We start from the raw sequence: 13,339 nt of genomic DNA on the forward strand, positions 1-13,339 counted from the left end.
TTTTCACCTGTGAATATAAAATAAAACAAACTTTGCAAAACTGTTGCAATAGTGGAAATAACCTGTAAGAAAACATCCAATAGGGTTCCTGGACTTACAAGACCCTGAGTATATGTCAGATTCCTGACAGATGCAGCCCAGATATCTTAACTGAAAGAGGAAAGGGGTGTGGCATTGTCCCCACATCATGACAACCATGCAAGATTCAGAAGCAGTCTTCTTATTTCCAGTCCCCAAAGATCATCCAGCCTTCCCCATGCTCCTCTCATTTTTACTGCTCCAGTAATCCTGTCATATTATCTAGCTGCCTTCTCATTTGACATGTTCTCTGCATGACACTCTTATACGCCCCCAAAAGTTAAAATCCAAATAAAAATGGCCCGAACGCTTGGTCATTAAAATCACTCTGTTGAGTTTAAGTCCCTCTGGCTTAATTTCTTTCTAATCAATGTTTTCTTTTTTTCTTTCTTTTTTCCTCCCAAACTGTTACATGCTTAATTCTACTCCCCACAGAACAACAAAGGATTAGCATGGAACTCAGTTAACTTTGGTTTTGTTTACACAAACAGTGAAATTTGGAAATGGAGAAGGACACTGAGGAACTTAGGGCATAGGGAAGGCATCACACTGGAAAGCTTAAAGTTGAAGTAGCTTTAAAACCCAGCTAGCCAGTGGCCCCATATATTATGCCTTCCAACCCACTGAGCAAATTGAAAAACCAAAACAGATCAGGTAGGAACGTGAAATGTGGCCAGGGAGAGAAATCTAGCTACAGTAGCAAATGGAAGTGCTGCCCAGGAATTGTCATGGTACAGTGGTGTTAATTTCAGAAAAGCAATACAATTAAATTGCCAGGCTAAATGATAGCCACATGCAGATGTGTACAGATTACCAAGCGTAGGAGAGAAGACAAAATCCAAACAGGAACTGGCTGCTAAATGGAGTGTTTCCAGACCAAGTAAACAGAGAAAACTTTAAGATTTTACAGTCCAAATGTCCAGATATAGTGTCTTAGACCATCCCTCAAGGAATGTACATGCTATCAGAAACCTTTTAACTATGAGATGTTTCTGATGTCCCTTGCTCCATAGGGAAACATAAGCCACTAATGATTTTCACCATGTTCTTCCATTAGTTAGTTCCTTTTAGCATATATCAAAGCAGTTTATGGTTAAGAGCTCTTGTCTTTTCCTAAATCATATTTCAAATCCATATCTTTAAAATTTAATTAATTGTATATAAATCGTATCTCAATGAAAGATGTTTTTAAAAGAAGTTTTAATTACTACAAAGGTGATGAAGAACTTCCACATGGTTTTTACTTTTTTTCTAGACTTCTCTGTAGCCTCTCAATAAACAGAAGTTATTTTTATAATAAACATTAAAATTAGTTTATACGAGAGAGCCACACGGCACGCCTTGGGGTCTTTTCTCTGGCCTGGTAACCGCTACTCCCAGACACCGGACCACCGCTTTCCGTACTTAGGGACCCTCATCCCAGCCTCCAGAGCTAAGAGCCTGGGTCCCCTGGTCCCGCAGCTCCACTTCCTGGCCCCCAGATCCTGGCGCCCCAGCCCTCGGTGTTCTAGACCCAGGCACCCGGGATCCCCGTCTCCTGGATCCGGGTGTCCCGGATCTGCGCCTCCATAACCCAGCCTCCTGAAGACCTCTGCCATCTGGGAGCATTCAACCTCCTGGAGCCAAGGGCCCCACCTCCCAGCCAAAGAAACTTGTATTCCCAGCTTCCAGGGCCAAGGAACCCAGGAGCTCCGAACTCCCAGCTTTCAGGCATCTGGCACACGGAGCAGAGCAGAGGAGCCCCAGCGCCCAGCCCGGGGAACTTCAGACACTCTGGCTTGAACTCACAATTCTAAGGAACCCTGAAAAGTTCCAATCTCCAGGTGCTGTTTCTCAACTCTCAATCCTAGGAAAGTCGGGTCCTAGGAAGGAGCCCAAGCGTTCCCAGCCAGCTTCCAGGCGCTAAGAAACCCTGGTGCATCCCATTATGGTGGCCGATCCTCCTCGTAGAGACTCCAAGGGGCTCGCAGCTTTGGAGGCCACCGCTGGAGGCCGGGCTCTGGTCCCCATCGAGGACCAAGACGAGGCAGCTGGTGGCTGCTGCGGTTCCCGGGACAAGGTGCGGCGCTGCCTTCGAGCCAACCTGCTGGTGCTGCTGACGGTGGTGGCCGGCGTGGCGCTGGGGCTGGGGGTGTTGGGGGCTGATGGCATGGCGGCGCTGGGCCCGGAGCGCTTGGGCGCCTTCGTCTTCCCGGGCTAGCTGCTGCTGCGCCTGCTGCAGATTCATCTTGCCGCTGGTCCTGTGCAGTTTGATCAGTGGCGCCGCCAGCCTGGACCCCAGCACGCTCGGTCGCCTGGGTGCCTGGGTGCTGCTCTTTTTCCTGGTCACCACGCTGCTGGCATCCGCGCTCGGAGTGGGCTTGGCGCTGGCGCTGCAGCCGGGCGCCGCCTTCTCCGCCATCAACACCTGGGTGGGAGACACGGGCAGGGCGGAAAATGCCCCCAGCAAGGAGGTGCTAGATTCTTTCCTGGATCTTGCGAGAAATAGCCACCCTTCCAACCTGGTGTCGGCAGCCTTTCGCTCATACGCTACTACCTCCTACGAAGAGAGAAATATCACTGGAATCCTGGTGAAGGTGCCCGTGGGGGAGGAGGTGGAAGGCATAAACATCCTGGGCTTGGTAGTGTTTGCCATTGTCTTTGGTGTGGCACTGCGGAAGCTGGGGCCTGAGGGGGAGCTGCTTATCCGCTTCTTCAACTCCTTCAGTGAGGCCACCATGGTGCTGGTCTCCTAGATCATGTGGTACGCCCCTGTGGGCATCATGTTCCTCGTGGCCCGCAAGATCGTGGAGATGGAGGACGTAGGTGTACTCTTTGCCAGCCTTGGGAAGTACATCCTGTGCTGCCTGCTGGGCAATGCCATCCACGGGATCCTGGTACCGCCCCTCATCTACTTCCTCTTCACCCGCAAAAACCCCTACCGCTTCCTGTGGGGCATCCTGACACCCCTGGCCACAGCCTTTGGGACCTTCTCCAGTTCCGCCACGCTGCCACTGATGATGAAGTGCGTGGAGGAGAATAATGGCGTGGCCGAGGACATTAGCCGTTTCATCCTGCCCATTGGTGCCACCGTCAACATGGACGGTGCAGCGCTCTTCAAGTGAGTGGCCGCAGTGTTCATTGCAGCTCAGCCAGCAGTCCATGGACTTCATAAAGATCATCACCATCTTAATCACAGCCACAGCGTCCAGCGTGGAAGTGGCGGGCATCCCCTCTGGAGGTGTCCTCACTCTGGTCATCATCCTCGAAGCAGTCAACCTCCCCATCATCCATATATCCTTGATCCTGGCTGTGGACTGGCCAGTGGACCGGTCCTGTATGGTCCTGAATGTAGAAGGTGATGCACTGGGGGCAGGACTCCTCCAAAATTACGTGGACCCCACGGAGTCGACAAGCACGGAGCCTGAGCTGATACAAGTGAAAAGTGAGCTGTCCCTGAATCCACTGCCAGCCCCCACTGAGGAAGGGAACCCCCCTCCTCAAACACTATCAGGGGCCCTCAGAGGATGCCACAGCCGCTTCTGAGAAGGAATAGGTCATGTAAACCCCGGGAGGGACCTTCCTTACCCTACTGGGGGCGCTCATTGGACACTGGATTATGAGGAATGGATAAATGGATGAACTAAGACTCTAGGGGCCTGCCTGCACACTCTGGGGTTTCAGGGGCCCCGGCTCACTCCACGACAGGAGATCTGGGATACCTGGCTGCTGGAGTACATGGTCACAAGGGTTACTCCCCAAAACCCCTAGTTTTCACTCCTCCGCAACTCAAGTCTAAGTAATAGCAAGATGGAGAAATAATGGCCTCCTGCCTCCTCACCACGACCTGCCTCGCCTTCCATGTCTAAGAGAGTAGGTCACAGGTCACCAAGGGAAATTCTAGCCCCCACTGGGGAGATGTTCCAACACCACGCTGGTGATTTTGGTGGCTATATTTGTGTGTGTGTGTGTGTGTGTGTGTGCACGTGTGTGTGTGTGTACATCTGTGGGGTGTGTTCTGTGACCTCCCATCTCCAGGGTATGTCCCACCCTGTCCCCAGATCCCCTATTCCGTCCACAATAACAGAAGCACTCCCAAGGACTCTGGCGAGAGAGTGAGGACAGATAACTGCTGTCACTCCAGAAGACATTTTTTTATCAATAAAATTGAGTGTCAACTAGTTATAAAAACTTTTTAAAAATAAAATTAGCTTATACAGATTAGTATGTATTTTATTATACTTAGGTTTCAAAATGTCAACAGTACAACAATTAGTATACAAAATTAATAGTAGCTACTTCTGGGTGGTAAGGCAACTGCCAACTGGTGGTTTCTTCTTCCATTGTGTGTTTTCCAAAAATTTCACTTTTATAATGGTTAAAAACAAAGGCAAGTTTTATGTTGCTAATGGATATTGGGAGATGCCTAATTAAGGCATTGTAACTCACTGTGTTCAATTGCCTAAACCAGTCTGACAATTTCCACTGATTACCAAGTCAAGGAATTTTATAAAAGAACATCTTCCAAAGTATATTCCTTGGAGTCCATGCACAGTGGCTCACACCTGTAATCCCTTTGGGATGTCATGGTAGAAGGATTGCTTATGGTCAGGAGTTGAGACTAGCCTGACTCAACCAAAAAATACAAAAATTAGCCTGGCATGCTGCTCCATGCCTGTAGTCCCAACTACTTGGGAGGCTGAGGCAAGAGAATCACTTAAGCCCAGGAGGATGAGGTTGGAGTGAGCCGAAATCACACTACTGCACTCCAGCCTGGGTGACAGAGTGAGACTTCATCTCAAAAAAAAAAAAAAGTGTATTTCTTAGAACACAAGTTCTTGGGATGTTAATAGTTGTTACAGAAAGAAAAAGTTTCAGTGGTCAAGTAAGTTAGGAAACAGAGTTACCAAAGTTAAACACATGAAGATTTTATTTTAGAAAGAAAAAGAAATAAAAGAAGAAAGAGAGAGAAAAAAAGAGAATGAAACAGAGAAAGAAAGAGGAAGAGAAAGAGGGAGAGAGAATGGGAATCTTGCTCTATTGCCCAGGCTAGAATGCAGTCTAAAAATGGGTATTAAAAACCTCTTTTATGCCAATAATTGTGCTTAACAATGGAGACACGAAGGAATAAGGGAGGAAAATAACAAACAAGCAGCCAACCAATATTTCATTTAAACCTGTGAAATGCTATGCAACTGCTGAGGAGTGATTTACTTCCGATTATGAGGTCATTTTTAGAATAAGTGTGATGTGATACTGATAAGAATGTATACTTTGTGGATTTGGGGTGGAGAGCTCTGTAAATGTTTATTAAGTTTACTTGTTCCAGGTCTGAGTTCAAATCCTGGATATCCTTGTTAATTTTCTGTCTGGTTGATCTGTCTAATATTGCCAATGTAGTGTTAAAGTCTCCCATTATTATTGTGTGGGAGTCTTAAGTCTCTTTGCAAGTCATTAAGAACTTACATTAGGATCGTTAGCTCTTCTTGTTGCATTGATCCTTTTACCATTATGTAATCTCCTTCTTTGTCTCTTTTGGTCTTTATTGCTTTAAAATCTATTTTATCAGAGACAAGAATTGCAACTTCTGCTTTTTTTTTAATCTCCATTTGGTTGGTAAATCTTCCTCCATCCCTTTGTTTTGAGTCTTTGTGTATCCTTGCATGTGAGATGTATCTGGATGCAGCATACTGATGGGTTTTGGCTTTTTATTCAATTTGCCTGTCTGTGTCTTTTGATTGGGGCATTTAGTCCATTTAAATTTAGGATTAATATTGATATATGTTGAGTTTAATACTGCAATTTATACTAGCTGGCTGTTTTGCCCATTAGTTGATGTAGATTCTTCATTATGGTGATGCCCTTTACTTTTTGGTATGTTTTCGGAATGACTGATACTCATTGTTCCTTTCTATGTTTAGTGCTTCTTTCAGAAGCTCTTGTAAAGCAGGTCTGGTGGTAATGAAATCTCTGAGTACTTGCTTGTTCGTAAAAGATTTTATTTTTCCTTCAATTACGAAGCTTAGTTTGGCTGGATATGAAATTCTCGGTTGAAAGTTCTTTTCTTTAAGGATGTTGAATATTGGCCCCCACTCTCTTCTGGCTTGTAGGGTTTCTGCTGAGAGATCTGCTACAAGTCTGATAGGCTTCCCTTTGTGAGTAACCTGATCTTTTTCTCTGGCTACCCTTAGTATTTTCTCCTTCATTTCAACCCTGGTGAATCTAATGATTCTGTGCCTTGGGCTTGCTCTTTTTGAGGAGTATCTTTGTGGTGTTCTCTATATTACCTGGAGTTGAGTATTGTCCTGCCTTGCTAGGTTGGGAAAGTTTTCTTGGATAATATCCCCAAGAATATTTTCCAGCTTGGATTCATTCTCTTCATCACATTCAGGTACACCTATCATATGTAGATTAGGTCTTTTCACATAGTCCCATATTTCTTGGAGACTTTGCTCATTCCTTTTTACCCTTTTTTATCTAATCTTGTCTTCTCGTTTTATTTCATTAAGTTGGTCTTAGACCTCTGATACCCTTTCTTCTCCTTGATTAATTTGACTGTTAAAACTTGTCCATACTTCACAAAGTTCTTGTATTGTGTTTTTCAGCTCCATTAATTCACTCATATTCCTCTCTAAATTGTCTATTCTCATTAGCATTTTGTCAAACCTTTTTTCAAGGTTCTTAGTTTCTTTGCAATGGGTTAGAACATGTTCTTTTAGCTCACAGAAGTTTCTTATTATCCATTTTCTGAAGCCTGATTCTGTCAATTCATCACACTCATTCTCCATCAGGCCTTGTTCCCTTGCTGATGAGGAGCTGTGATCCTCTGTAGGAGGAGAGGCATTCTGATTTCGGGTGTTTTCAGACTTTTTGCACTGGTTTCTTCCCATCTTTGTGGATTTATCCACCTGTCATCTATGTAATTGCTGACTTTCAGATTGGGTCTCTAAGTGGACATCCAGCTTGTTGGTGATGAAGTTTTTTCTGTTTCTTAGTTTTCCTTTGGCAGATACCCCTCCCCGACAGAGCTGTACTTTGCCAGGTTCAGCTGTGCTTGCTGTGTAACTCTCAATCCTCAGCACTTCCAATTGCTGTTTTTTTGTGGGGGTGGAACCATCCAAACCTGATCACCTGGCTCCCTGTCTCAGAGCCTCCTCTATTTTTTTTTTTTTTTTTTAGTTGAACAGTCGACTCTCTCCCACATGTTCCAGTTGCCCACTAAAAAGGTGCTGGAATCTGTGTAATTTCCCCTGCAGCAACCCACCGCGCCAGCTGAAACAGTGGCATTGAGATTCATGGCACTTTTCTGCCCGGGACTCTCCTGGTCTGGTTCCCTACTTCAGTCCCCTTTCCAATCAGCTGAATGGGCGACTGTGCCTTCCCGGAACTCCAAACGCCAACCAAAAGGGCACCCAGTCCTGTATTCTCTGCACTGAGAACCACCGTGCCGGGGTGCTGGCAAAACAGCCACGCCGGCCAAAAGAGTTGCGCTGGCGACCCGTGGGGCCAGCTGGGAATCTCCTGGTCTGTGGGCAACAAAAATTCGTCTGGAAGTGTGGCGTCCACTCACTCTCTGTGCTTTCACTGGGAGCTACAATCCTGAGCTGCTGCTAATTGGCCATCTTGGATGTCTCTCCCACACATGAAGATTTTTAAGAAATCTCTACTAATGTGCACTATGCATTACATGCTCACAATAGGGGAAGCTTTACATCTGAAACTCACTAGATTATGAAACTTACTTTTGCCCTAAACATTTAAAGAAATATACTTGGAGAAGACTAATATTCAAGCTTAAGCAGATGTATCAAAATCTGAAGAGAAAGATATATATTTTTTATATGTATCTGGATTTCTATATAAATTCATATATAACATATATTCATAGAATATAATACATTGTTATACTGTAGTCACCATGTTATACAATAGATCTGTTGAACATACTCCTTGTAACTAACTGAAATCTTTCAACAAATAAGCTAATCAATTTTAAATTTATACATATATGTTGTACATATCAAATTAATTTTAAAAGATTCACTAAGTAAAAATTTTAAATTATTATTCATATATTCATATTCCTATATATGTTATATATTTATGTATAAATTTATATGAAGATGAGTAAGAAAACATCCCTAACCTCAAGATGATTACAGTTTAATGGTGAAGACTGCTAGTTAAACAGATAAGTACAATGCATTGATATGAAATCAATAATGGAGCTATGTTCAAAGTCCTCTGGGAGTACTATCATGTAGGAGAGAAACCAGGAGTTTTATAAATTGGATATTTATAACTCCAATGGATATAAAACTACACTAGGAAACAGGACACTTTAAAAAATTAAAATTTCATTCAGTAAATCTTTTAGAATTTATTTATTTTAATGGCTATATATTCATGTTATATATTTGTATATGAATTTAAAATTCATTAGGTCTCTCATGAAAAGATTTCAGTTAAATACAAGGAATAAGGCCAGGCACAGTGGCTCACACCTGTAATCCCATCACTTTGGAGACTGAGGCAGGAAATCTCCTATCTCCAAAAAAAAAAAAAAAAAGCAATAAGGTCAACAGATCTATTGTATAACAAGGTGGCTCTAGTAAATACCAATGTATTATAGTCCTGAAAATCACTACCAAAGTAGATTTTAAGCGTTCTCACCACACACACACACACACACACAAAATGATTAGTATATGAGGTAATGCTTACATTAATTAGCTCAATGTAGCCATTCTACAGTGTATACATATTTCCAAATATTATTATGTACACCAAAAACATATAAACTTTTGTCAATTAAAATAAATGTTAATTAGGCTTGGAGTGGTGGCTCACACCTGTAATCCCAGGACCTTGGGAGGCCAAGGTGGACAGATCACCTGAGGTCAGGAGTATGAGACCAGCCTGGCCAACATGGTGAAACCCCATCTCTACTAAAAATACAAAAAGTTAACCAGGCATAATGGTGGGCTCCTGTAATCCTAGCTACTCCAGAGGCTGAGGCAGGAGCATCACCTAAACCTGGGATGCAGAGGTTGCAGTGAGCTGAGATCGCAACATTGCACTCCAGCCTAGGTGACAAGAGCCAAATTCTGTCTCAAAAAATAAATAAATAAAATAAATCTTAATTAATTTTAAAAGATTCATAATGTGAATTTTTAAATATTTAAAGTGCTCTTTTAATGCAGTTTAACAGCACTCAGTTTTGTCCTGGTTTGTCTCCTACATGGTGGTGCTCCCAGACTACTTAGAACACATCTGCATTATTGCTTTCACATTGATGCATTGCACTTATCTGGCTAACTGGTAGTTTTCCATTAGTCTGTAATCTTCTTGAGGTTGGGGATGTTTTCTTGCTCATCTTCAAACTACCAACACGTTAGAGGTACTCAATATTTATTGAATAGATTAGCTAGCCATTGCCTAACTTGAGGTAAATGAGATTGTGCAGAAATAAGAAAGGAAGGCTAGAGTAGAACAAGCATGCTTCAGAAAGAGTAATTTTTTAAAAGTAAGGGAAATAACAAAGACCTTAGGGCTTACAAAGAAGAACTCATAGTTGAATCAAATTAGCCTCATAAAAGTCCTGGAGGAAAATGAAGTTGACAGGGCAGGTCCTCAAAATTAGGTGTAAAACTTCTCTTGAACCAAGCTTGTAATAAAATGTAATGAAAATATTCAAAGCAGAGCAGATAGTTGTGTATTCAAGAGATGTATATTTTAAGACATGGTGAAATAGTCGATTAAACTGAGAAGAGCTAAAGGCACAGGAGTCAAAGGGACTTAAGTTTAAAGATTGAAAAGGAAAATGTGGCCCTGGGGGACATGAATGCTATTTAAGGCAGTGTGAGGATTGTTTTCTGAATCTCTAATTGCTTTTTTTTTTTTTTTTTTTTTTTTGCTTATGCTCTGCAAATTCTCAGAGGAAAACAATGCATTGGAACTTTGTTGTGATGCAACTGAAATACATGATTTCAAATGGATGTGCTGCTGTGACTAATTTCAATGGCTCTGTTTTGAGTATCAATACAATACAGATACAAGCTGGAAGTGGAGCTGGGAATCAATGAAACTTCTAGCTGTTTTTAAATCTCTTCTCTTTTGTCACCGCATGGCCTTTCACCTGAGTGCATGAACATCTCTTGAAACTACTCTCATTATGACCTTAGACAACATTCCGCCTATGACATGGCTGAAGTGAACCCTAAGCTGACTCTGATAAACAGAAGACATTACCCCAAATGAACAAGTGCTTTCCCCATGCTCTATGTCTCACTTTGCATTGTGTTTTTGAATGTCTTAGTAACCCAAATATTACAGGATGGAAATACGAACAGCACCCTCATTTCACAAATACGATACCTCATAGCCTATGTAATTTGTTGCAGATTAAAAAATCTCAGGCAACCAGACACCTACATTGGCCAAATATTCATAGAATAAAAATTACAAAAGTTATTATTTATCAAAAACTTTGTTTGCATGATTTCTAAATCCTTTTGAAATGCCTCATCTTTTAATATTGTCACATTGGGGGATAGAGTTTCAATATGTGAATTTGTGGGGATGCAAACATTTAGGTCATAAGAAAAGCTTAACTTCCGTAAGTGACAATGAACAATTATACATGGCCTCATCACATGAACCAGTCTCCACCGTAATGTCCTCCAGTGTTTTCCCACTAACTCACCCAAGTGCTTAAAACCCCTCCTGCCTTTTGTTTCAGTGGAGTTGAGTTCAGTCTCTCCTGTATTGCAATAGTCTTGAATAAAGCCTTCCTTGCCTGTTTTAGTACAATTTTTCTTTGACATATGTTTTAAAAATTCAGGTTTCAAAGAGAGGAGTATTTTAATATCTCATCACAACCTTATTCTTTTAGCTCACTGCATGTGAAGACTCAGAATTAATTATTAGAAGATGATGTTTCACAAAAATATTTCATTTTCTTGTTTTCTCTCTCTTAATAAAAATTTGATCTTGGCATCCAGGGTTCTTCATAGACCTGGCCCCTCTCTCTGTTCCCAGCCTCTTTTCTGGCCACCAGAAAACATATGCCATAAATGGGCCATACTCTTTCTTACCTTTGAGCTTCATATATGCTGCTCCTTTAGTTTAAAACGCCCTTTGCCCTGCTCTCCCCAACCCTATCAATTTTCCAATTTACTCTTTATAAGTTCTTTTTCACTTTACCAGACATTTCTAGCTCTGGGAAGTATCACTTATCCACCACTGCCCAGAATGCTGCTACATGTGCCTCTTGGTGTTTTCAGAGCACCCAGGGTTTTGTTTTGTTTTTGTTTTTGTTTTTTTCCATCTAGTCAATAGTAATGCCTTAGAGACAGGTACTGATCTTATATCCCTTTGTCTCTCCAGCACAGTGTCTGGAACAAAACAGACATGAAATCATGTTAGTTGGAGGGATGTTAAAATGTGAAGTAGTTTTTTTTTTTGACTTCCCTTAAATATGCCTCAAGCAAAATGAACTGTTTCATTTATTTCTAGTGGCTCTTCTGGGTAAATAAATATACATATTTTCCTAGCAAATAATAGGAAGTGATTTGGTGAAATGGCTAAGTGTGCAGGCTTCAGAATTGAGAAAATTTAGGATTAAACCCTGGGTTTGAATTCTAGCTGTGCACTTAAAATTTGTATGATGCTGATAAGCTACTTAATCACCATTCTCTTTCATTTTTTCAGTAGAATAGAAATTGACTTTTGATACATCTCTGTCTTTAAATAATCTATTTTCTTTGTGTGTTTGTATTTCTGTTTGTCTCTCTTACTAAAGACACCAGTGATATGGTTCAGATCCATGTCCCCACTCAAATCTCATGTTAAATTGGAATCCCTGATGTTGGAGGTAGAGCCTGATGGGAAGTAACTGGATCATGGAGGCAGAGTTCGCATGAATGCTTTAGCACCATCCCCTTGGTCCTGTTCTGAGAATAATTAAGTATGTGAGTTATCAGGAGATCTGGTGGTTTTAAAAGTCTGTAGCACCGCTAACCTCTCTTGCTCCTGCTCCACCATGTAAGATGCCTGACTTCGTGTTCACTTTCTGCCATGATTTCAAGTTTTCTGAGGCCTCTCCAGAAGCTGAGCAGTTGTCTCCATGCTTCCTGTACAGCCTGTGAAACCACAAACTGATTAAAACTCTTTTCTTTATAAATTACCCAGTCTCAGGTATTTTTGTTCATTTTTTACTATACTTTAAGTTCTGGGATACATGTAGAGATAGTGCAGGTTTGTTACATAGGTATACAGTTGCCATGGTGGTTTGCTGAGCCATCATCAACCTGTCATCTACATTAGGTATTTCTCCTAATACTATCCATCGCCTTGCCCCTCACACCCCAACAGGCCCCCATGGGTGATGTACCCCTCCCTGTGCTCATATATTCTCATTGTTCAACTCCCACTTATGAGTGAGAGCATACACTGCTTGGTTTTCTGATCCCGTGTCAGTTTGCTGAGAAGCATGGTTTCTAGCTTCATCCATGTCCCTGCAAAGGACATGTACTCATTCCTTTTTATGGCTGCATAGTATTCCATGGTGTATATGTGTCATATTTTCTTTATCCAGTCTATCATTGATGGGCATTTTGGTTGGTTCCAAGTCTTCGCTATTGTGAACAGTGCTGCAATAAACATATATGTGCATGTGTCTTTACAGTACAATGATTTATAATCCTTTGGGTATATACCCTGTAGTGGGATTACTGGGACAAATGGTATTTCTGGTTCTAGATCCTTGAGGAATAGCCACACTGTCTTCCACTATGGTTGAATTTACACTCCCACCAACAGTGTAAAAGTGTCCCTTTTCTCCACATCCTCTCCAGCATCTGTTGTCTCCTTACTTTTTTTTTTTTTTTTTTTTTTTTTGAGACGGAGTTTCACTGTTGTTACCCAGACTGGAGTGCAATGGCACGACCTTGGCTCACCACAACCTCTGCCTTCTGGGTTCAAGCAATTCTCCTGCCTCAGCCTCCTGAGTAGCTGGGACTACAGGCATGCACCACCATGCACAGCTATTTTTGTATTTTTAGTAGAGATGGGGTTTCACCTCATTGACCAGGATGGTCTCAATCTCTTGACCTCGTGATCCACCCACCTCGGCTCCCAAAGTGCTGGGATTATAGGCATGAGCCACCATGCCCGGCCTGTCTCTTGACTTTTTAATGATCACCGTTCTAACTGGCAATGAGATAGTATCACAGTGTGGTTTTGATTTGCGTTTCTCTAATGACGAGTGATCATGAGCTTT

The 13,339-nt window shown here is 42.2% G+C and overlaps 1 pseudogene; it reads left to right on the plus strand.

The window, feature by feature from the left end:
- Nucleotides 1-1,938: 1,938 nt before the first annotated feature.
- On the plus strand, nucleotides 1,939-4,038 carry LOC100397708 (neutral amino acid transporter B(0) pseudogene; annotated as a pseudogene).
- Nucleotides 4,039-13,339: the final 9,301 nt, after the last annotated feature.

The sequence above is a fragment of the Callithrix jacchus genome, chromosome 2, assembly GCF_049354715.1.
Source record: "Callithrix jacchus isolate 240 chromosome 2, calJac240_pri, whole genome shotgun sequence".
In the NCBI taxonomy this organism is placed as follows: Eukaryota; Metazoa; Chordata; class Mammalia; order Primates; family Cebidae; genus Callithrix; species Callithrix jacchus.